Raw genomic sequence first — 27,048 nt, 5'->3', positions numbered from 1 at the left:
AACTAACCATGAATTTTGACTTTGTGTATTAACAATAAGGACTACATAACGACTAAAACTATTAGTAAAAAATTTAGTAACTATAACTGGGTGGATTGTTACATGACAGAACACAGTTTTTATATGTATCTCAGAGCCTTTGCGTTACACACATTTTGCAAATGTGGTTCCTATTAGGAAGAACTCCGGATCAAGTTACCTTTACTCAAGGCCTGGTCTTGCCATTAACTTGCTATGAGACCCAGGGAACATCATATAATCTCTCTGGATTATAGAATTCTCATTTGTCCAATTAGTGAGGACAGCACTAGATTATCCATAAAGGACCTTCTTGCTTTAAAAAAATAAGATGCTGCAATTCTGTGATGATCTTGGATCATTGAGAAGAAAAAGTTAGTGTGTGTGTTTAATATACTTTGTCAGAAGGCATGGATACATATACATTTTTTAAAACTTTGACAAGTGCATGCAATTAAAAAAAACAGTTTTGATGTGTGTAGTTTTTTAAAAGATTTTATTTATTTGAGAGAGAGAGAGAGAGAGAGCACAAACAGGGAGAGGGGCAGAGAGAGAGGGAGAAATGGACTCCACACTGAGTGGGAGCCTGACGTGGGGTTTGATCCTGGGACTTGAGCCCAAGGCCGATGCTTGACTGCCTGAGCCATCCAGGTGCCCCCAGTTTTGGTGTTTTGAAAAAAAAAAATGCACTAAGTATTCCAGAAAGCTTGGATATTATAGAATTATTAACTTCCCTATTGTTTTTTAAAACTTTCATAACTTGAAATATTCTGGATTTTGTTTTATATTAAGTAAATAGGAGCAAATATAAATTTATATTCCTATTTTTTAGAATTATATGATTGTATTGAGAATTGTTATATGTGTTTTTTTCTAGAATTTCTAATGACAATACACATTTAATTCGTACCTCCCCTTAATTATTAAACATAAGCTTCATAAAAAATTCTCATTTTTTGAAGTAAATATGCATTTTCTGAAATAATTTAAAGCTTAAATACAAGAAGGGGAGACTGATTCAAAAATATTAGTTTTGGTTGTATATGCTTAATGCGGAATAACTACTACTTTATGAAGTAACATATTTCAAAAGCTAAGGAATGGCATAAATCTTGAAGAGGAATGAAGATTAAAACATATTAATTTTAATTTTTTAAAAGTCATTTATTTAGCACATATTATTTTAGTACTGGTGTGTATGAGACCTCTGCTGTCTTCTGCAGTGATTATGCTCTCCTAACCTAAAAAAAAAATTCAAATCTAGCTGGAGTTACAGAAACATTTGCAATTAGCTATATTACAATATGCTAAGTACTATAGTAAAACATGAGAAAAAGGAAGTAATTAATTCTGAATAAAAGGCCTTGGAAAACTTTGCAGAACTGGTTGCATATTTACTACCAGGAAAAGAGAATGGGAATTCTAAGAGAATGGTGACGGGGCCAGAGTACTCATTAGAGAATAGGGACTATTCTGTTCTGGAGGATAATTTTCCAGAGTGATAGAGTATTAGGTAAAGATACTTAAGAGGAAATTTAAGGACATATAAAGAGACCTTTTTTATATTGTTAAATATTTAGTAGAGACCTAATTATGAAGAATTATTGTGATACTGTTGTTTTAAAGTGCAATATGTCTTAGAAATGTAAGAGATGGATCAAAGGTGGGGGTAAAACAATCAGATTAAAAAGAACATAATCAGATTAAAAAAAAAAAACATTGCAGGGAGGATATAACTAGCATCTACAGTTTTCCGTAAACTGTTGGCAAATAGAAGTCTCAGGACTGATGAAAGTTCAAATGAACTCTCTTCACTGCACTTTTATATAAACTTTGAAATATATACCTTTAGAATATATTTTGTCCCAGGGGAACCACATTTTCCCTTCTTTATTTTATTTTATTTTTTTCCCTTCTTTAAAACACACATTTTACACTTAAACAAAACTTTCTTTTATATCTTTCCAATCCATCTAATATGTAGTATATGCATTTTTTCTTGAGTCCTAAAATGTGTTAGTGGAAGAGAATTTAATTGCTTAAGAAAAAAAAAAAGAAATAAATTGGATTTCTTAGTTTGGCTTAGTGCTGCCTTCAATGTTCTGAGGACAATAATGCAATTAGCTAAAATGTTTATCCACAAAATTTAATTCCTGGGGAGTAACTTCTCAAATTGCCTCTTACAAGTGTAATGGAAGCAAGCAGTTGTTTGCTGGCTTTGTTGCCAAAAATTGTGAATGGCTAGATTTTTATAAAACTTGGTGGTGATGCATGTGTAATCATATAAACTCTCTATTGTAAATTTGAAGAAACTGAATTTTGTAGACAAACCCTTTTTGTTATATTGTGTCTCAGAGTTCTCAGCTGTGAGTAGAGGAATCTTCCCGTCTTACTAACTCTCCCACACATACAGGTTTTAATAGATTTCTATTTCATTTCAATTTAATTTCATTCCTGATTAAATGCACTGAATTAGCAATATTTTTGGATTGTCCGTTTACGGATAATCTAGTGATAAGTATTTGAAAATGAAAGCTTGACATTTATTCTGGGTATATATAAATACCCAAAGAAATGAATGCTTCTTATCGCTATACATTTATCAGTAAATATTTTAGCAGTAATTCCCTCTGATACCACCTTTGAAAAGGATCACTAATAGGAAAAGAGCAGAGGAAGTGTATCATAAAACCTTTGCTGAGTATAGAGGTTCTGAAAAATTATCCTTGGGCAAAAGGCTATACAGATTATTTCTAATAACTTTGCTTCACTCCACTGTGCTATTTCAGGTGCTTTCTATCTTGACTGGACTATTTCTTAGCCACATGTAAAACATACTAATAGGTTAATCATACAATAAATAGAAAAAAATGAGAATTGTAGCAGGTTATGAAATCCATTCAGCAAAATACCACAATAAATTAATGGTTTCATTTAAAAAGTAGCCAATTGCAACCTATTGGAAATTAATAAGGAATGGTAGGATAGCAGATGTTTTGACTGGCATGGGCTTTAGTTAGAATGTCAAGCAGTAAATTTAATACTGTAAAAAAATTGGGAAGTATTGATATGGAAGAGATTAACCCAACTGTTTGTTTAGGAAGAGTAACACTAGAAGGTTTTTCATCCACTTTCTGAGAGGGCACATTGTGCTAATGCTAATACACAAACAAGTAATAATGAATTAAACGGAGTCTCCATCAAACTATTCACCATGGATTGAAGACCACATTTGAATTGAGATACACATTTCAAATAATGTTTATTATAGCCTGTTTTGGCCAAAAGGGAAAGGATTTATTTGTGAAGTGCTACCTAGATTGTTCATTTCACCCAAATGCTTGACACATTTCCTGTACCTACATGATATCCAGTAACGAAATTCTTTTAACTTCAGCTGTAGCAGAAAGTGAACTTGTAATTAGGTTTAAACTTCCAAAAATAGCATTTTATTTTTCACATTATGTATATTCATGTTTAATATATTTAGACTACAACCTCAGTTATAATATTGGCCTGTTAATGATATTAAAGATTTTAAATTTACTATTCTTGATAATGCCCTATATCAACCAAAACTTGGTTTTTTAAAGCTTTTATGGGACTAGTCATATATCATGTTACACTGAACACATTTGTGATGTTACTCTGGAAGGAAAGATTCCTATTCTGACTTACTTTGGAAAATTATCGCCAACTTGATGGATTTGAACTTAGTTTTTGAGTATATTATCATTTGAAGCACTTTGATCTCTGACAACATCTTGTATAGGTAAAAGTTAAGAGTAACCCAGCACACTTTTGGCTTTCCTAGTCACTGCCTTCTCTACCACATCCAAATAACTTATCCAGGAGGAAAACCTTTATTGTTGTTAGTGTATAATGCACTTAACTATAAGTTTACTAAAAATCCATGTATTTTCCCATAAATAGATTAAGGTACAAGTTGACCCCAAAAACATATATTTAGATAGTGCTTTTTTTTTTGATACTTATCATGTTCAAATTTATATCATTTGGTATCTATTATTTCCTACATATTATGAAACAAATGTTCATGCAATTTATGTAATTGTTTATTAATCTAATAAGGAAGATAATATTACTGTTACTACTGAGAGGAATGGAAATTTGGTTTAGTAGAATAAGGATTTATGTTTCATTATTACTTTTTAATATAATGTTAGAATTATAAAATAATATACAATAATAACGAAGTTTCTAGTTCGTTTTTACATAAAATGTCATCAAATCATTACATCATCTTGCAGCAATTATTACAAAATTAGATAAAGTTAGGGCTTTTAAACCGAGGATTTTTCTTTCTTCCATATCAATATAGTCTCTCTTTTTTTCCCCCCCTCTAACACTTTGGCTTTCTTTTCACAAAACTTTTTGAATTCCAAAAAAATCACAAAATAAATTAAGGAACGGGACAGATGTAACTAATCCAATTACTCTCCATTGCTGTGGGTCTGGCTAATATTAAATACTCATAAAGATAACAAAAAGGAACGTGGGGCAAATGTGAGGATATGAAAATGTGAAAGCACATAATCTCTGGAGGTCCTGATTTCTTTTTTTTTTTTTCTTAGTTTTGTTTATTCATGAGAGACACTCAGAGAGAGGCAGAATCATGGGCAGAGGGAGAACGCTCCTCGCAGGGAGCTGATGCAGGACTGGATCAGGACCCTGGGATTATGCCCTGAGCCGAAGGCAGACACTCAACCACTGAGCCACCCAGGTGTCCAGGTCCTGATTTTTAAAACTGCTTCAGAGACCACCTATTAGGATGTTTTTCACAGCATCTTTCTACCTCTCAATTTCTAGCAAGGTCGTATTTAGGTCCTCATGAACTTTGCCTCCCTCTTTTGCACCACAGAGTTAGAGTTAGTGTTTCTAATGCTGGTTGAGATTAGTCCTGTTTTGTTTCTTTTATTTTCTTACTGCCACATGTAGGTACCTATCTTTGAATAACCACAGGAGTTGCTAATCTCCCATAAAAAATTTAAAAGTAGTAATTTGTCCTTTCAGGCTCCAAAGGTGGTATATTGGATCTCTTTAAGAATCCTTTTTTTTTTTTTTTTTTTTCGGGGGATCCCTGGGTGGCTCAACAGTTTAGCGCTGCCTTCAGCCCAGGGCGTGATTCTGGAGTCCCGAGATCGAGTCCCATGTTGGGTTCCCTGCATGGAGCCTGCTTTTCCCTCTGCCTGTGTCTGCCCCCCTCTCTCTCTCTCTGTGTGTCTCTCATGAATAAATGAATAAAATTTTTTAAAAAATTCCTTTTTTTCAAAGAAGGACGTTAAATATTATATTAAAGATTCTCATTCTCTGTATTTTACTGCAAAGATGGTTTGGGTGTGTAGTTGTAGAAATGGAATATATGATTAATGAATTGGTCAGTGAAGCACCATTACCACACTGTATTTTATTTTATTTTATTTTATTTTATTTTATTTTATTTTATTTTATTTTATTTATTTATATATATTTTTTTACCACACTGTATTTTAAACAGGCAAGTAAATCTGGACTTTGTAAGTTGACGCTCTGTTGAAATTTTTGGAGTAAACCATTCTCATAATATTTTAGAAGTCCTTGTCACATCCAATAGCCTGCCCTCTGCATGATGAAATAACAGAGTGATATTTGTTTTGATGTATTTGCCTTAAGAAAAAAATCATTGAACAATGTTTTATAGAAAATACAATCCTGAAAATTTGTCAGTGCCCATTGTTGATATGTCCAGAAATTAACATTAAGGAATAGTTGAAGCGGATGTGATAATTTGCTAATGAAGAAACAGCCTTTGAAACTCTAAAGATAAAAATTAGGAGGATTGAGCTTTGAATTTTGGATTTTGATTGATAGAAAAATACCAATTTTAGTAGACTTTTTATTAGGTATCATGGGTTGAGAATTATTAACTTGTAAATATGTTGACAGTAAAATGGCATCATAGTTCAACCTAAATAATGTAATATTTTATTGAGATAAGTTACTTTATCTTTTTTCTCATCTTTTAATACTTAAAATATAGTAAATATTTTCATATTTAGGGATCTCTGGGTAGCTCAGCGGTTGGGCATCTGCCTTCGGTCCAGGGCGTGATCCTGGAGTCCCGGGATCGAGTCCCGCGTCGGGCTCCCTGCATGGGGCCTGCTTCTCCCTCTGCCTGTGTCTCTGCCTCTCTCTCTCTCCGTATCTCTCATAATAAATAAATAAATAAAATCTTAAAAAAAAAGAATTTCATATTTAAAATCTTCATCCAGACTTGTTGAGCAATTTTAATTTGTAATAATCCTATCAATATTAATCTGATTCACTATTACATAGTAAAATAATATCTTTTTTACGTCTTTCTGGATGACCACTCTCTCTTTTTGGCTTCCTCTGTACACTTTTATTCTCGGGCTCCATTTAGGGGGTCCTTGATGCAGAATGCCTTTTTTTTTTTTTAACTTTTACATGTTTGACTTACTTGATATGTTCCTGAAATATGAACGGACTTATTCAAAGGACCTTTCAAATCTAATAGTTAGTTAAATAACCATATCAGATTTTGTGTAGAGAACATGTAAATAAAGGAATCCTATCTTTCTTCTCCTCTTCACTTTTGCATGTGCTTTATTTCCTTCCATAACTGTCTCTCTAACCCCTGTCCCCCTCTGCACATTCCCTACACCAGTCCTTTTTTCTCCTTCATTCTTTTTTTGGGCAAAAGGAAAGAATAACTTATACAAGGGTAACTTGAATTTATTCACATATTCTAATGAGAAATAAAAGTTCTGAATGGACCATTTATAGGAGAGGACAATCCCTTACTTGTACGTAGAAAGTATACGGAAATCGAAATTGTCTATAGACAGAGATTACTAAAATTATTATTTATTCAAATGTCAAAATGGAATTTGAAGTTAAAATTGCTTACTTAATAGCCAGATCTTTACTAACAGATAAATAGCATTAAATGAACTATGTGAAACTAATGAATAAGATTGTTTTAAAAATATTTTTCATACTAGGAATTACTATTAATTGATAAAGGGCACTGCTGACTAGTTTAGCACTGACTTTGAAAGTGTATTATATGGCTCATGATGTAATCTTGAAAGCAGATTGTTTCCAGTATAAAATCAAATTTTTAAATGACAGAAATCATATATTAGGCATTCATGTCTAACAAAATTATTAATTTGTCCCTATTTCATCTTTTGGGTTAATCTTATTCATTTTCAATATCTGCTTTAAAATATTATATATACTTTGTATTTTTAAGGTATTTAGGCTTATAATTAAAAGTAGAAAAAGGTTGTCAATAATAGAAATGTCATTCTTGTGTAGTGAATGAATAAAAATGCTAAATGAGTACCTCAACGACCTAGTACTGGCTCTATTATGGCATATATTAAGGATATCATTTAACTTCATTGGGCCTCAATTTGTACTTTAAATTTTGAGAGCACTGGACTTAATGACTAAGATATCCTCCTGACTCTAAATGTTTAATATTTAAAATCTTTCTTCTTTCTGTGTAAACTTAATCTTTCCTGTGGGATTTTAGAATTGGGGAAGAATGTCATTCATGTTTGCACTTATATATGATGAGGTAGACAAGAAACTCAGTCAGAATGACAGAGTATAACTTCCAAATTCAAAATGTTTTGTTGACTAATGCAAAAAATTTATGCTTAGTTGTAAGCATTGGCGATAAGAACTGGAGCATATGATCAGTGCAAGTGTGCCCCTGAGACAATATAATTTTCTGTAAATCAAAATAATCAGCAAGAGAGCATATATTTCCTTAATGGAGTACTGAGAGTTTATCAGCTCTTATTAGCGTACTCATAAAAAAAAGAATGAAAAGGGAAAGTATCTAGTTGGATTTTTAAGTTTTAAGTGTTAGTTAAGTAAAAAGGTTTTGTATATGTCATATCTTAAAGATTAATATATCTAGAAGGGTTAATTCCATGTTGAGGAGAGCATTCTAATAATTATAGAAATGAATATAATTATTACAAGTGGACTTGAGGAATTAAAATGTCATATAGTTTTTTATTGTGTTTGTATATTAGACCATTATGAAAAGCTTTTGTTGCAATAGAATAAGCAAGTTAAGTATAAATTTAAAAAAATCTTATACCATGTAAGGAGAAAATTATATATATTATTTTTTAGAGAAGAGTTGAAAGTCAACTAGAAAAAATTCCTCTGTTTAAATCCGGCATTTTTTAAAAGAGTACCATCACTATATATTGTCCATGAGATTCCCTGTGAATAACTGGCAATGTGAGGCTATAGTAGTCAGAGCTCTTTATTCCCTCCAAACCAGTTATTGTGCTGCTAATTAGAATTGGATATTGGTGGTAGTGGAAATGAGGGAGACTATCAATGTTACTTTGTGTTAAATTTTAATCACACAAGTTAGGACATTCAGAATTATGGTTTCCATGGTAACTGCAACACTGAGCCCTGTGTGAAGGCATTACAGTGGGGGTCTTTGATTAAAAGAAAGTAAACCAGAAGTGAAACAAAATGCTCCATATGTGCAGCTAAAGTTACAAAAAAAAAAAAAAAAAAAAAAAGTCCAGCTCCCTTGTCCTTAATTATATTTGCTTAATAGTATGTCACGTGTTTGTGCAGTACACTGAAAGGTCTGTTGTAATTCTCATGTGGCTGCTGTATTTTCATTAGATTTTAAATGATTATTTTTATAGCACCTTTTGCATTTTTTAATGTATTCAATTTATTTTCATTTTAAAAATGAATATTTTTGAATATCTGCAGAATATGATTTGAGGGAACTCATGCTAATTCATGGGAGGGGGAGAGTTTTTTTTTCCTCTGAAAAACTTTAAATACGTAGCATTGTAGTTACTGGGTTTTTAAAAATTTTTTAATTTTTTAATTTTTTAAATTTTTATTTATTTATGATAGACACAGAGAGAGAGAGAGAGAGAGAGAGAGAGGCAGAGACACAGGCAGAGGGAGAAGCAGGCTCCATTCACCGGGAGCCTGACGTGGGATTTGATCCCAGGTCTCCAGGATCGCGCCCTGGGCCAAAGGCAGGCACTAAACCACTGCGCCACCCAGGGATCCCTAGTACTGGGTTTTTGTTATAATCTTTCATTTTGAACATTTGGGTTAAGACCGCTATTTAAAGTTCAATTTTTATTAAGTTCACTTTTATCATCAAAATGAAAAAGAATCCCAAGCAAGAAATGAGACTAATCTAGGGCATGTTGTGCATTGGATCATAAGATGATTGTTAACAGTAAAAAGTAGTTGAAGACACTGATCACTAAAGGTAAAATGTTATTTCGAGAAGATTTTTTGAAGAATACACTTTACTCAAGAATTGGGTTAATAATTATTAAGCTGTTGTGTTATTTATATATATATATATATCACTTTTGATTAAATGTAATATTTAGGGTTTAATAGGGTATATTGGAAAAAATGTTACATACTATTAAAAAATATATGTATACACACACAAACATGAGTGAGAAGTGTGTATGCTGTAAGAACAAAAGAGGCCTGCTCAGATAAGGAGTGTTTCATATATTATAGTAGTGCTTCATTGAGCATCTATTATGGGCTTAGTTATACTAAGTTTGTCATTATGTGAGTTTATATGTTTCAGAGAGCATATGAGCTAGTGACTTTTTGCTGAATGTAAGTAAAAGTAAGGACAAAGATTTATCTACATTTTCATTTCTAAGTATTGAAAGTGTTGATCAGACTAATATTTCTTAGGATGTAGTCCAGAAACTTGTAATATATATTCAGATAAGATAACCTAGTAAGTATTTCTCTGTTAATACTTAGTCATGGATGAATGCCAGTGGTTCAGACTTTAAAATCAAGCATCATTTTATAGACCATTTGTCTGATGCAGAGGTCAGCAAACTATCTCTATTAAGGGCCAGGTACTAAACATTTTGGGCTTTGCAGGACATGTAGTCTTCCTGCGAACTGCTGAACTCTGCTATTGGAATACAAAGGCAGCTGTAGTCAGTATGGTAAAAAATGAGCTTTGCCGTGTTCCAATAAAAGTTCAAAATACACTGAGGTTTGTGGTTCATATAACTTGCAAATGTCATGAAATATTCTTTTTTTGATTTTTTTTGACTATTATAAAATATGAAAAAAAAACTATTCTAGGCTTGTGGGACACACAAAAACAGTGTGGCCGATCAATCTCTTGAGCTGTCATTTCTTAAACCCTGTTTTTTTTTTTGTATTTTGATTTTTGTTTTTGATGGAAAGGTTATTTGTTTATCAACATTCAAAGTGTGTTGCCTACCTGCATGACAAAAATTAGTAGTTAAACACTGTGCATTCAGAATTACATTTTAAAATTATATAGTTTCCATTGATCATTTGAATATTTGATGATCCATTCTATTTTGAAATAATTGTAACATCATCTATGTGGATTTCATAGATCCAATTAATAGCATTTTTTTTTCCACATGAGTTTTAATCAAATTGACAGGAATTTGAGTAGAAGGAGGTCAAAATGTTAATAAAGTGGTTGGAAAATGTAGCTTACACAGATGGCTGCCTTCGGCTCCCTAATGTTCCATCCCAGAATTAAGCAGTTTCAAGCTCATCAGGATGCATATAGACCTCTCCATGTAGGGTGACGCCACTGTGAAATTTATGGTATGGTGTAACACATCAGAATCTGTGTTTCATGTGTGTGCCTAGCAGCTCACAGAGAGGACAGGGAAAAGGAAAGAGCTGGCTGTGTCATGTTCTTTTCCTAAACGCTAGAGAAGTCCTTCTTTCCCTTAGCAGAATGAATAAAGGCTGGCAAATGCCAGAAAATGCCAGAAAGTTATATTAAATGCTGTTCTTTGTCATGAAAAGTGAATTAAAGGGAAAGGGTTCCCCCCTCCCTTCTTTTATTCATTCATTCACATCTTTTTGGTTACCTACTGTATTTGGTCAGGCTGCCATAAGAAAAACAGCATAGTCTGGGTGGCTTAAATAACAAGAATGTATTTTCTCTCAGTCCTGGAGGCTAGAAGTCCCATCTCAGGGTGCCTGTTTGGTTGCTGGTGACACCTCTCTTCCTGGCTTGCAAATGACTGCCTTCTTGTGATGTCTTCACATGGCCTTTCCTCCATACATGTGCATGGAGAAAGAAATAGTGGGAGGGAGCTCTCTGATTTCTCTTTTATAGAGACACTAATCCTGTTGGATTGGAGATTTATCCTTATGACTTTATTTAACCTTATTTACTTCTGTAAATGCCCCATCTCCAAATATAATCGCATTGGGGGTTAGTGCTTCAGTGTGTGAATTTTAGTAGGACACAATTCAGTCCATAATACCTACTCTCTACCAAGTTTTGTTCTAGTTTATATATATATATATATATATATATATATATATATATATATATATATATATTCCAGAACGTTTCTGGTATTATGCTGTTTACACGGTATTGGCAGAGATAAATGTTACTCAAGTAATTTCATGTGTAATTGCAAACTGAAACAAGTTCTTTGAGGTAAGGAACAATATTTTTGAGAACATTATAGTTATAAAGAATATACATGGATTTGGAACAAAAGTACAGTGACATATATTCATTATTATAATATCATACAGATAAATTCACTATCCTAAATAATTCTCTGTACTCCACTTATTCATCTCTCCCCCTTCCCATGCCTTGAAATCACTGATTTTTTGTTTCTGTGGATTGGAAATATTATTTATTCGTTTAAAAATTTGAGTATAATTGACACATGGTGTTACATTACTTTCAGATAAACATTATAGTGATTCAACAATGCTGTATGTTATCTAGGCTCAACAGCAGTGTAGCTATCTTCTGTTATTATACAACACTATTATAATATCATTGACTATATTTTCTATGTTTTATCTTTTATCCCTGTGACTTACTCATTTCATAACTGGAAGCCTGTATCTCCCATTCCTCCAGACTCATTTTGCCCATTCACTCTCCGACCTCCATTCATTATTTTGTTCTCCATTCTTATAGGTCTGATTCTACCTTCTTTTTTTTTTTTATTTTTTAGATTCCACATATTAGTCATATCCTATGGTATATGTCTTTCTGTGTCTTGTTTCACTCAGTATAATACCCTGTAGGTCCATTGATATTGCCACAAATGGCAAGATCTCTTTTTTTTTTTTTCTGGCTGACTAATAGTCCATTTACTTACACACACACATACCCCCCACCTCTTCTTTATCTATTTATATATTCATCAGTTGATAGAAACCTGGACCACTTTCATATCTTGGCTATTGTACATAATGCTGCAATAAACGTAAGGGTGCATATATCTTCATTGGTGTTTTCATTTTCTTTGGGTATATACCCAGTAGTAGACCCACTGGATGATGTAAGTGAAAGACCTGTACCCTGAAAACTATAAAACATTGATGAAAGAAATTGAAGATGACACAAACACGAAGATATTCCATACTCATGGATTGGAAAAATTAATATTGTTAAAATGTCCATAGTGCCCAAAGCAACCTACAGATTCAAAGCAATTCCTATGGAAATACCAAAAGCATTTTTTTGGCAGAACTAGAACAAATAATAGTAAAATTTATATGGAATCACAAAAGACCTCAAAAAGCCAAAGCAATCTTGAGAAAGAACAAAGCTAGAGGTATCACAATTCCATATTTCAAGATACACTACAAAGGTTGTGGACAGCTACATGCAAAAGAATGAAACTTTATAAATTTCTTACACAAAAGTTAACTCAAAATGGATTAAATACATAAATGTGAGACCTGAAAGCATTGAACCTCCTATAAGAGAACATAGGAAGTAATTTCATTGACATTGACTGTAACAAAATTTCTCTAGATATGTCTCATAAATCAAGGGAAACAAAACAAAAATAAGCTGTTGGGACTACATCAAAATAAAAAGCTTCTGCACAGTGAAGGAAAACATTAACAAAGTGAACAGGCTGCCTACTGAATGGGAGAAGATATTTGGAAATGATATATCCAATAAGGAGTTAATATCCAAAAAATATAAAGAATTTATACAACCCAACACCCCAAAAAATCCAACTAAAACCTCTGCAGAGGATCTAAATAGACATTTTTCCAAGGAACACCTACAAATGGCCAATAAACACATGTAAAAATGCTCAACATCACTCATCATCAAGGAAATGCAAACGAAAACCACAGGGAGCAATCACCTTACACCTGTGAGAATGGTTAGAATCAAAAAGACCAGAAATAGGGGCACCTGGCTGGCTTAGTAGGTAGAGAATGCAACTCTTGGTCTGAGGGTCATGAGTCTGGGTCCCACGTTGTGCACAGAGATTACTTTAAAAAGAAAAAAGGAGAAAAAAAAAGATAATTAACAAATGTTGGTGAGGATGTAGAGAAAAAGGAACCATTATGCACTGTTGATGAGAATGAAAATTGGTATAGTTACTGTGGGAAACAGTATGGAGGTTCCTCAAAAAATTTAAAATGGCTTTAGGCATACCTAAATGGCTCAGTTGGTTAGAGCATCTATCTTGGGCTCAGATTGTGTTTCCCAGGTTCCTGTGATCCAACCCTCCACCCCCAGCCAAAAGGCTGCCTCTCCCTCTCTCTTTACCCCGCTCCCCTCCCCCCCCTTTCTCGTGCTCTCTCATATTCTCTCTCAAATTAATAAAATCTCAAAAAATTAAAAATGGCTTTAATATTAATATTGAAGATGCCTCAACTGAGTGTTACTGCTAAGAAGCAGAAACAGTTTTCAATCCATCAATTCTTTCTTGCCACCTTGAATGAAAAATAAAAATCTTCATACTGTATGTTTTTTAGTGCAAATCAATACCATGTTGCTTTGTCCTTTGTAAAAGATATCTGGTTAATATCAAAGGGGAAAATCTATTCATGTTTTTGGGAATCAAGTCAAAATATCAGAATCATGGGTTAAATAAAAGCCTTTTATCTTTTTAGAAATCTAACATGTTACTAATGTTCTCATATTCAAAAGAATTTCTAATTATATTTGCAATATTAAGCGAGAATACCATAGAAAATGATGGGATGTATATAGAGATGTAAATAAAGGTGTGGTGAGTATGCTTACCATACACTCCACTTGACCAGAAGGTCTTCATTAAGCTCTTTCCCTGACCTGAATTTGGCTACTTATCTCTTTGAAAAGAAATGGAATTAATTGCAGAGGGAATGTAGATTTTAAGAGTCTTTGGAACACTGCCTCCTGCTCATTTTGGAGAATACAAAAATATTGGCAGATTAAAAAACAATCACGATTTTACAGAGAATGAATTATTCCATTTGGAAAAGAAACATAAAATTTCATGGGCTTTGACAAATTTTTCCATGTGTGTTAGGAACCCAGTGTTAATTGTACTTGATATTAGAGTAACTATTTACATTTCTTATGTAAGGGGCACAGTTCTATAAGTGGTACTGTTTGTAAAGCACTGAATCTAAATTGTATTAGTTAAGATCTACCTAGTTCAGATACATATCTATAGTAATATCCAAAGGGATTCTATAATTTGAGATTTGTGATAAGAAAAACTTTTGTTAAGAGTGATTGAAGCATTCCTATGACACGAGGACATTCTATAAGCTGAATGGAATAACATATACTGTATTCTGGTACACATTTATTTCAGTTGATTCAGATCCCTTTAATCTTGGAATAAAAAATATATATAAAATTTAAAATTATGGGTAAATACTAGTACTATGAGACATATATATATATTTTTTTTAATTTAGGGATGCAAAATAAAGTTTAAGTTTTGACCTAACTTTGCTAAATTCTTACGTTGAGGGGCTTCTTTGTATTAAATGCAAAACATATTTTTTACATTGCAAATGTTAAGCTTTCTAAATAATTAACATTGCTCAGTGTAGTGGTCAACCACAGCAGAAAAAGAATGCATTTTGATCTGTATAATTCAACATCTGGATGTCACTCTAATGCTAAGCCTACCAGAAATACTCTTGCCAGATGTGACTTATGGTTACATTATATTTTATTTAGTTCAGCAAAATGTATTTGAGAAGAATTAAGAATATTACCAGGAATAAACAAACCTCAACAGTTTATCCATTTATTCACTGAAATGGTAAAAAACATTCATAACAAAAATAGTTAACATTTATTGAGACAGCCCTGGACACCTGTTATTTACATATATAGTACCTTGTTTAATAATCACACCAACTCTGTGAGAACAAATTCTACTTGCTCTTCATGGTATAGGTGAGAGAACTGAGTAGGAATGATCAGTGTATGCACACACACCAACCATGTGGGAAAGCCAAGCTTTGAATCCAAGACTGAGAACAAAACATTGCACAATACAGCCTCCATCTTTGTTGCTATGGTTTGTGGTGCAATTTTTGACCTTACCTGTAAATGGTACCTACTTGAATAACTAAATTTCAAATTTAGGTCAAATGATTTGATAATTGTGATATTAAATGAGGGGGACTACCTGCCCCTCCTATGAATTACTAGTACATTTTAAAGATAATATATTTGGGGCAACTGGGTGGCTCAGTGGTTGAGCATCTGTCTTCGGCTCAGATCATGATCCTGGGGTCCGAGGATCAATTTCCACCATCAGGCTCCCTGAGGGCAGCCTGCCTCTCCTTCTGCCTATCTCTCTGCCTCTTTCTCTCTCTATCATGAATGAATAAATAAAATCTTAAAAAAGGTGATATATGTTATTAAAGGAAAAATTAAGACAATATTTTATTAAGATGTCATTCTTTGGTGAACATGCAGATTTTTTTTTTTAACTGTCGCTTTAAATCCTAATATGTCTGTGTTGATAGATAATGCACTTTACTACAAAAAGTTATTTCCAAAATCTGGAATTGCTTCCAAATGACTTTGTCATTTTTTCTTTTTCCAAAATGACTTTGCCATTTTTTTCTTTTTCTTATTTAAGTTTTCTTAATTATTAAAATTCAACAGGATAGATAATGTGGCTGTGGTAAATCATTGGAATTATCAAACCTTTCCAATATTACACATTCCTGTTTGGAGAGGCAAGGGTAGTTCATATATTTTAGCTATACATAATGTGTTTGTTGAAGAAAATATTCTGTGCAACTTATTTGACATGCCAGGTTAGTAAAAATATAAAACACTGTTAGTATTGTTCTTTAATAGGTGAGCTTATCTCCTATAATGGCTAAATGATGTCATTGGTATTTCCTTGAGCTAATAACAGTATGCTGTATGCCACAAATCATTTCATGGAACCAACTGTCATAAAATAGACTGCAAGGTTTCATATTACAACTAAGATTTAAAATAAGAAAATAGAATGTTATGGATGTGATTAGTCTGATTTGTACAGGTTTTGTTTATTCCTATGGCATTACGTTGCTAGGCAAGTAATGATATAAGTAATACAGTAGGACTCTGTCCTTTGGTTTCAGTGAAAAAATTTATATTAATGCCTAAATCTGATACAATAAAACCTTATAATACTTTGTTGTAATTTTGCAGAATTCATAATGAAGATAATTTGTGGTAATTTTTTTTCCAACTGGAAGCCAAAATTAGAGTCACATGGAAAAACTTGAATTAAAAATTATGCTAAAATAGTGTCCTTAAAAAATAACTTGCTTGGATATTGCAGAAATAGATATGTCATTAAAAATAGATATATCATTAGTTTCTCACATATTAATTTTTTCTTTGCTCTGATCCATCATGAGAGAATAATCCCAGCCCTTTAAGATCTAAAGTCTGAAAGTATAATACAATAAATATAATAATCAATCCTTTTATTTCTTTTTGTATCATGAAGCCCTGAAACTTCCTTTGAGGTTCTCACAATCTTTCGTATTCATAACATCTTGATGATGTCTTAGAGTTGTCCACAAGAAACAAAAGAAAATGGCAGCTGTGTAAACCAATTTTTAGTTTACATTGTGTCTTGTTTTACCTTCCAAACAAAGCTCTATTACAACAGTTTCTCTGTCATCATTATAGAACATCTTGAAGGATTGGGAAAAGGCAATAGAGATTCATATCCCAAGAGATGAAGGAGGCTGGATTAGCTCATATGTCATGTACATATTTTACCATTAATTTCACAAATGCCTGTATTTAAAGCTATAAAAATTCTTTTGGCTCTGGCTTGCATTCTCAAGTATAAATGTGGTGTAGTCTATAACTAAATGAGTGAATTCACTAGAGAATGAGTGAATAAATAAAGGGATTTTTGTTGTTGTTGTTAATCACAGACTCCAAATTATACATTAGTTTTACATAACATACATTTTATAGACTATATTTATAAGGAATGTATCTGGGAAAATAACCATGAAATGCACACGATAGTGAGTCTGCGTCGTATTTTGAAAAAAATGGTAGGACAGGGGACAAAGGGAGAAGTAGAGGAAAATAAGGTATTAATGGGTTTTACAATGAAAGGGCCCAGTACTATTTGTAAAATAGGTCTTTGATTCTCAGAGACATTTTACAAAATTTAACATCTAGTAAGGGTTTTTTTAAAAGAGCACATTAAATAGACTATTATAGTATCCTGTATGCTTTCTTTTTGTGGAGGTTTTCCGTTCTCTTTGCCTTCAATGAATTCCAAATGTGCCAAGCTTATTAGCTTGTCCCTTACTTCTATTATTGGGCCCCAGTTGCCAATGAGAAGACTGTTTTAAACTACTGACCCTGCACCTGGGCATCCGCAGCCCTTGGGGGTATTAGCTGCTGTCCATCCCCCCCCCACCCCCCGCTCTCCCGCTGGTAAAGGCTTGCATAGTTGCAGATTGTACAGAGATTAATGTGATCATTCCTTGCTTATGAGTAGGTTACCAGAAGTCTCACATCTATTTTCCAGCTCTTACTGGTCTGGAGGACTGACTTTGGACTGAAGCCTGGTTTTCTGTCATTAACCTTATTTACTGATATTTAAGTTGGAAATTCATTTTAACTTAGAGTATTTTATTTATAGAAAGTACAAAAAGGTCAGTAATGATGCATTTTAAAATTCTTAAAACTATTATGTATGGTTTTAGACTGAGGTTCAAATCTAATTTTGTGATAGCTTGATTTTTTTTTTGAATATTCTGTGAGAAAACACTAAGTTTCTATGATGTCAAGGTGTATTGCCTCTTGCTAAATCTAGCATACTATTGGGCTTATTTATAAAGTTATGATTATAGATTAAAAGAATCACTTAATAAAAGGTGTGGGTCTTTCAGCTTAAATATATTGACTTAAAATGTAAATAGTGCAATTTCCTATTTTTGTCATCTTAACCCTTAATGTGTCATAAGTAGAATGATTTTAGCTGTGGAATTCTGTTACTGGCATTTTCTGCCCATAGACTAGTTCTGCCTGGTTCATTAATTACTTTTCCTGTTATCTTTTAATAAAAGCAAAGATATGCACAGCCCCAGTGGCCCATTGGTTTAGCGCAGCCTTCAGCCTGGGGTGTGATCCTGGAGACGCAGGATCAAGACCCACGTAGGGTTCCCTGCATGGAGCCTGCTTCTCCCTCTTCCTGTGTCTCTGCCTCTCTCTCTCTCTCTGTCTCTCATGAAAAAATAAATAAAATCTTAAAAAAAAAAGCAAAGATATGCTTTGAGATAAAAGAAGTCACTAAAAATTAGCATTTTGTTGAAAACTTTTATAACTGTATCACTTCCCAGGCTTTTCCTTTTCATACTTATCAAGCTGGATACATCTCACTTATTTTCTTTTCAGATATATTTAAAAATAAGACATCCTTAGAGGCTTAATTAACTAACAACCCTAAAACTCTAGTCCAATGAACCAAAAGAAAGAAAGGCACCATAGATACCAAATTGTGTAGGGGTCTAAATGCCTCAGTTATAGACAAAATTACTTCATTTTTATTCTTCGCAGCAATATATGGATAGAGGGAATATTACCATAAGTACCTTTCGACCAAAATTTGAATCAGAAAATCAAAATTATACTTTATTTTTATTTATTTATTTATTTTTATACTCTCTTTTAAAAATGATTTATAATTATGGGTGCATATATTTTAACTGGACTCTAAAAACAATAGAATTTTTATGTTTTTTTGTTAAAATAAAAAGATGATTTGATCTTTAGAAAGTTAATAACAAAGAATGGAATCTGCTATGTCTTTTTAAAAAGTGTGAACTTTGTTTTCTAGATGAACTATTTAAAATAGTTTAAGTTGAATAATAATAGTTTAAGATGAATTATTTATAAAATTTTTTATTTCAGACCTTCATTTAGGATCACAGAATGGAAGGTTTAGGATAGAGATAGCATATACTTCATTTTTGTACATGAGGATAAATATACCAAATTTTTACAGTAAGTAATACAAGTGTGTGTGTTTGCATATTTTAATGTCCTTTTTGAAAAATAAAAGTGCATAAATCAGCAATTTGGCAAAAATAAGGGGAGAAAAAATAAAACTCTATAGTTTTTTTCTTTCCAGTTATTCGTTAGGTTAAAGAATGGTGTTGGAAATTTTAAAATAACATTTTTTTAAATAACTTTGTATTTGTACTTCTGTACACATAGGTTATAAAAATGAGTAATATTGAGAGGTGGGCTAGATAGAAAAGAATTTTTTCATTCTTTTTATTGGACATATTGCAAGAATTATACAAAGAATTCCTTAATATTTTTCAATTACATTCCTCCAGATATTAACATTTTACCTTTAACCACATTTACTTAAAAAAGACCACAGTTTGTTTGTTTGTTTGTTTGTTTTTAGCATAGTGGATACACATACTCTGTTTTCACATCATGCTTCATGTGCAGATCACAAAGGCAAAGATAAATTATTAAGAATTCAAGATGATTACAGAAGAGCATTTCACCCCAAATGTTGATTCTTTTGAGGATAAAGCTCATGTAACTGCACTGGTTACATTTCTTTTAAGCTGGTCATGGTTGTAATAAACCTTATTCTGATGTTGTCAGTTGTCCTGCTGCTATCCATTAGAACAAAGGAAAATTGCTAATCCTGCATTATATTCAGTAACTACGCCTCTTTTGTTGATTTCTTCCTGTGCCTCTCCTCACATTGAACTTATAAATGATATAGGACAGTTCTTTTACAGAATGTCCCTCAATTTGAGTTTTCTGATTTCTCATGATTAGATTTAGGTCATACATTATTTTGGTAAGAATGCCACAAAAGAGATGGGGTGGTCGTCTCAGGGCATCCTATCAGGAGACAAGTAACATCAGTAACACAAATTTTCCAGCCCTCCTTCCTATGTAGAGATTATGTTGTAGCAAAATAAGCAGGATTGTCTCTAAACAGCCTGCCAAATTTTTGTTGCCTCTTTATGGATAACTGGCTATTTCAAATGTGATATGATCTGTGTTAATACATAAGAGCCGTGTTTAAATTCCAGGTTTGATTCATTAATGATATCAATGTACTTTTACATACAATTTGGCTAATATTTCCCTCTATGTTTTCCTGGAAAAATGATCGAGTCTTTGTACCTTAATTGTTTAATTTTGTTTCCTCTATATATGTCAGGAGTTTCAAGTATATCTTAAACTGATCCGCTGGTATGACTGCTTATACTTTACTTACTAGATGTCAGGAAATACTTGGGAGCTTTGAGAGATTTCCCAAACACTTTCAAAATTAGTGTGGATACCAAGAAAGTCAGCTAAAAAATTGTGATGAAATGATAATTCTCTTTTAAGATAAGAGCCAATTTTTAAAAGGATTTAAATTTAATGAAGACATTCAGACTTTTCTTATTTTTAGATTAAATAATCAGGATGTGGGCACCCCTGGGTGGCTCAGCAGTTTGGCGCATGCCTTCGGCCCAGGGCGTGATCCTGGAGTCCTGGGACCGAGTTTTGCATTGGGCTCCCCGCATGGAGCCTGCTTCTGCCTTTGCCTATGTCTACCTCTCTTGCGCTCTCTGTGTCTCTCATGAATAAATAAATAAAATCTTAAAAAAAATATTCAGGATGTGTGAAGCCTTATTCATTTTAATAAATATGAATTGGGTTCTGAGTAATTGTCACATTTCAAATCTCAAATGTAGACAGATACTGTGTTCTCTTATCTCAAAAAGCTAAGTGATGGTCAGAGACTCAGACAAGTAGTGCAGTCGCTTCAGTTGAGTGGGGTACAGCCCAGGAAAAGAGGTATGCATGGGGTGTTATGGAAGCACCACTGGAAGCAAGCACTTTTTAAGCTTGCCTACTATTGGATAAACTTTATTAATTTACTTATTTATTCATTTCATAGCATTGGGTAGATGTTACATATATGTGTGTGTGTGTGTATATTAAAAAATATATATATATATAGGGGATACCTGGGGGGCTCAGCGGTTTAGCGCCTGCCTTTGGCCCAGGGCGCGATCCTCGAGTCCCGGGATCGAGTCCCACATCGGGCTCCTAGCATGGAGCCTGCTTCTCCCTCTGCCTGTGGCACACTCTGCCTTTCTCTCTCTCTCTCTCTCTCTCTCTCTCTCTCTCTCTCTCTCTATGTCTATCATAAATAAATAAATAATTCTTAAAAAATATATATATACACACACACACTCACCTTTGGATACAATTTAAAAGATGCATCAAGCCAAGGGACAACATTCTAAATAGAGGGAAAAATTCATTATCTTTATCAATTTGAGGTTTTGTGCTTATATCATCTTGAATGATTATTTATTTTATAATGCCTTTTTAGTAAATTTGAGGGAGTTTTGTTGATTCTCCAAGAAAGAATCCTCCCTGAAAGTATTCCCCTTACAACTGTGTCAAACAGTTATACAGTGTTAAATGTAGAATGAACTGGAGAGGATTTTCAAGTCCATTACTTGAAACCAGAATGAATAATTATTTAACTTAATTGAATCTGTAAATGATGTCCCGTTGCACATGGGGGTACATATACTTTTTTGAATTGATGTTTTCATTTTCTTAATACCCAAAAGTAGAATTGCTGGATCATATTCTATTTTAAATTTTTAAAAAATTATTTATTGATTCATGAGAGACACACAAAGAGAGGCAGAGACCTAGGCAGAGGGAGAGGCAGGCTCCATGCAGGGAGCCTGATGCAGGACTCAGTCCCAGGACTCCAGGATCATGCCCTGAGCCAAAGGCAGATGCTCAACCACTGAGCTACTTATGCGTCCCACTATTTTTAATTTTTAATAATAGTTCTATTATTAATATTTTTGAGGAAACCCCATTGTGTTTTCCACAGTGGCCGGATCAATGGATATTTCCACCAACAGTGCAAGAGGGTTACCTTTTCCTCACATCCTCATCAACACTTGTAATTTCTTGTCTTTTTGTTAATAGTCTTTCTGACTTATGTGACATGAGACCTCATTGTTGTTTTGATTTGGATTTCTTTGATGGTTAGTGAGATTTTATATTTCTATTTCATTCTAAAAATATTAAGGTGATAGATTTGTTGTTCTTTAAGGTGGTTTATTTATTTGTCAACCTGAAATGAAGTCTTCCAAATGTCTTGAATTTTCAAGGAAAATTATTTGAAAGAATATAAGTGATGTTAATACAGCTAAGCTTTGATAACCAGCTTTGTGAAATTTCAAACCAGTTTTTCTTTAATACCTTGGGGAAAATTATGTATACAGTTTAAAGGGTACATAAAATGCTTATCAAAATGATTTATTTGAAAAATATTCCATTAATTGATGTTACATATTGCAAACTGATAGGAGTTTGGGGTCCGATTATGTTTTATAAAGTAATAAAATGATGAAATATCATGAAATAGTCATAATTAAAATATTCACATATATTAACTGAAGACATTGGTATATTAACTTCACATTAATAAATTCAAAATTCTGGGGCCCCTCAGTGGCTTAGTTGGTTAAACATCCTCTTGATCTCAGCTCAGGTTTTGATCTCAGGGTCATAAGTTCGAGTCCTGAAAAGGGCTCCACACTGGGCGTGGAGCTTACTTAAAAAAAATTATAAATACCCCAAATATAGTCAACATCAATAATCAATATAAACATTAAACATAGAACATAAACATATACTAGACTTCAATATTTTCATAGTATTCAGCATTTGGAATTTTCATAGTATTCAGCATTTGGAAATTAGTATGTATTAATTAAAAATTAATACAATTTTTAAATTTAAATATAGCAATTTCATAATTTTCCTAGGATTTTGAATAATATATAAATAGGGAGATATATAAGTAGTTCCTGAAGTTATAGTCAGATCCTAAGCCATTATAGCAAGCACTTGTACTTTTGCGATTTTCTAGACAATTAATGGTATGAAATTTGTCCATTTAAAATAGTCTAGAAGTAATAAGTGGCATAATAAATATACAATCCCTTTTTTTACCAGGACTTAATGTCATAGTTAATAAAGTTTTATTTTTTATTTTATTTTATATTTTAAGTTTTTATTTAAATCACAGCATAAAGTATGATATTAATTTCAGGTGTAGTTTAGTGACTCAACACTTACATACAATCCCCAGTGTTTACCACAACAAGGACATTCCATAATCCACATCACCCATTTAACCCATTTCCCACCCTCACCACTGCTCTGGCAACCATCAGTTTGTTCTCTAGAGTTAAGAGTCTGTTTCTTGGTTTATTTCTCTTTTTTTCCCTTATGATCACTTGTTTTGTTTCTTAAGTTACTCATGAGTAAAATTATTGGTATTTGTTTTTCTCTGATTGATTTATTTCCCTTAGCATAATACTCTCTAGCTCTATCCATGTCCTTGTGGCAAGATCTCATTCTTTTTCATGGCTGAGTAATATAGCACTCTTCTCTCCCTCTCTCTGTCTCTGTCTCTCTGTCTCTTTCTCTGTCTCTCTCTCTCTCTCTTTATCCATTCACTAGTTGATGGACACTTGGGCTGATTCTGTAATTTGGCTATTGTAGATAATGCTGCTGTTAACACTGGGGTCCATGTGCCCCTTTTAATTACTATTTTTGAAATCTTGGGGTAAACACCTAGTAATGCAATTGCTGGATCACAGGGTAGTTTACTTTTTACCTTTTGAGGAACCTCCATACTATTTTCCAGAGTGGCTGTACCAGTTTGCATTCGCACCAGCAGTGAAAGACGGTTCCGCTTTCTCCACATCCTTGCCAACACTTGTTTCTTATGTTGTTGATTTTAGCCATTCTGAGAGGTTTGAGGTGATATCTCATTGTAGGTTTGATTTGTATTTCCTTAATGATAGATTCAGTCAAGTTGCAGGAGATAAAAATCAATGTAGAAAATTTATTACATTTCTATACACCAATAATGAAGCAGATAAAAAGAAATCAAGGAATTGAGCCCATTTACAATTGCACCAAAAACTGTAACATATCTAGGAATAAAAAATATAACCAAAGAGGTGAATGATCTGTACTCTGAATACTATAGAACACTTCTGAGAAATTGAAGATGACACAAAGAAATAGAAAATATTCTATGCTTATGGATTGGAAGAACAAATACTTGTTAAAATATCTAATACTACCCAAAGTAACCTCACGTTAATGGGATCCGTATCAAAATGCCTCCAGCATTTTTCACAAAGCTAAAACAAACAACCCTAAATTTGTATGGAATCCCTAAAGACCCCAAATAGCCAAAGCAACCTTGAAAAAGAAAAGTGAAACTGTAGATATCACATTTCTGAGCTTCAAGCTCTATTACAAGGCTGTGGTGATCAAGACACTATGTGACTGGCACAAATACGGACAGATAGATCAATGAAACAGAATGGAAAACCCAGAAATAAGCCAACACCTTTATGGCCAATTAATCTTCAACAAAGCAGGAAAGAATATCCAAAGGAGAAAAGATAGTCTTTTCAGCAAATGGTGTTGGATAAACTGGACAGCCACTTGCAAAAGAAGAAACTGGACCACTTTCTTAACATGATACAAAATAATAGATTCAAAATGTATAAAAGACCTAAATATGAGACAGGTAACCATTAAGATCCTAGAGGACAACACAAGCAGTAACCTTTTTGACATTGGCTGTCTCAACATCTTACTAGATATGTCTCCTGAGGCAAGGGAAACAAAAGCAAACTAAACTACTGGGACTTCATCGTAATAAAGAGCTTCTGCACATTGAAGGAAACAACCAGTAAAATTAAAAGACAACTTGCAGAATGGGGACGATATTTGTAAATGACATGTCTGATAAGAAATTAATAAAATTATAAAGAACTTATAAAACTCAACCCAAAAACAAATAATCCAATTAAAAAATGGGCATAGGACATGAGTATGGACTTTTTTCTAAGAAGATCTCCAGATGGCCAAAAGACACATGAAAAGATGCTCATCATCACTCTTATTTAGCTTAAATTATAAATTTTAAAATGTTTCTCTTTTAAAATAGTGTGATTTGTATGCATATCGAATAAATACAATTGAGTATGCAAATGTGGAAATTAATTTACACAATTTTCTTAATATTTACCTTACCAATCACCTTAGTAAATGTTTGAATATTATTTTGAACCAATTTTGACTCCTGAAAATTATTCGAACAAACATTATTTTACAATATGAATAATTTTGTCTTATCTTTCTATAATTTGATCCCTAATTAAGGTCATATAGTAAAGGTTTTTAAGCAAACATATCTGAAATAAATTTTATTATTTCATTTTTACATTGTTTTGAATTAAAATTAAAATGTTTTATTTGCAAAATTTATAGATATAGGTTGATGTGTAGGAAGTATTACAGTGGGATATCTTTGACTTTTTTAAAAATATATTTTATTTATTCATGAGAGACACACAGAGAGAGAGAGGCAGAGACATTGGAAGAGGGAGAAGCAGGCTCCATGCACGCAGCCCGATGCAGAACTTGATCCCGGGACTCCAGGATCACTCCCTGGGCCGAAGGCAGGTGCCAAACCACTGAGCCACCCAAGGATCCCCTTTTCTTTGACTTTTTACTAAGTTTTCCCCAATGGTAACATATGTTTGGTTTGCCACAGAGCAATATTGTAAGTAGAATATTGATGATTTTACAGTGAAGATCAGAGTATTGCCATCCTGTCAAGGATTCCCTCTGTTATTACTCTTTTATAGCCAGATCCATTCCTCTCCAAGTCTTAACCCTTCTTAATCCTTGGCAACCATTATCTCTTCTCCTTTTCTACTATTTTGTCATTTCAAAAGCATTAAACAAATGCAATCATACAGTATATAGTTTTGGGGGAATTTTTTTCACTCACTAATTCTCTGGAGATTTCATCCAGATAGTTACATTGTATCATTGGTTCATTCCTTTTTATTGCTGAGTAGTATCTCATGATATGGGTGTACCACAATTTGCTTAACTATTCATTTGTTCAAAGATATGACCAGTTTTGGTGATTATGAATAATATTGTTATGAATTCACATACAGGTTTTTGTGTGAATGTAAGTTTTTGTCTCTGGGAAAATAATATACATGAGAACAATTGCTGGGTCATACAGTAATTGTATATTTGGTTCTTTAAGAAACTGAAGAAGTGTTTTCCATGCTGACTGTACCATTTTACAGTCATTTTACATTCCAATAAACAATGTATGAGTGATCCTGTTTTCTTCATTTAGAGGTTTTTCACGAATTTAAATTTTAGCCATTATCACATGGGAGAATTTACATCAAATTGATGCTGCTTTCAGTTGCATTTCCATAGTGGCTAATATGTTGAATATTCTCCCTGTTTTTTTTTTTTTTTTTTTTTTTTTACCATCTTTTCATTCTCTTTGGTAAAATATGCGTTCATGTCGTTTGTCAATATTTTACTAAGTATCCATGTGTGTAAGTTTTGATCATTCTTTGTATATGCCAGATACTACTCCTTTTCAAATATATGGTGTAAATATTTTCTCCCTGCCAAAATTTTTAATTTTGATGAAATCTTAATTTCTCAATATTCTTTTGTGAATTGTGCAGTTGAAAACAAGTCTAAGAAGTCTTTATCCCTAGAGCCCAAAGATTTTCTCTTCTTATTTTCCTTACAGTTTCTGC

General features: G+C 32.9%; 1 protein-coding gene across 49 annotated transcripts in view; it reads left to right on the top strand.

Annotated features, from left to right (window-relative positions):
- Nucleotides 1-27,048, top strand: part of ADGRL3 (adhesion G protein-coupled receptor L3) — an 808,546-nt gene that overhangs the window by 183,900 nt on the left and 597,598 nt on the right. The gene's annotated exons all lie outside the window — the stretch shown is intronic.

Source organism: Vulpes vulpes, chromosome 2, assembly GCF_048418805.1.
Source record: "Vulpes vulpes isolate BD-2025 chromosome 2, VulVul3, whole genome shotgun sequence".
In the NCBI taxonomy this organism is placed as follows: domain Eukaryota; kingdom Metazoa; phylum Chordata; class Mammalia; order Carnivora; family Canidae; genus Vulpes; species Vulpes vulpes.
Note: the sequence above shows the minus strand (reverse complement) of the source record. Positions and strands in the feature narration are given on the sequence as shown.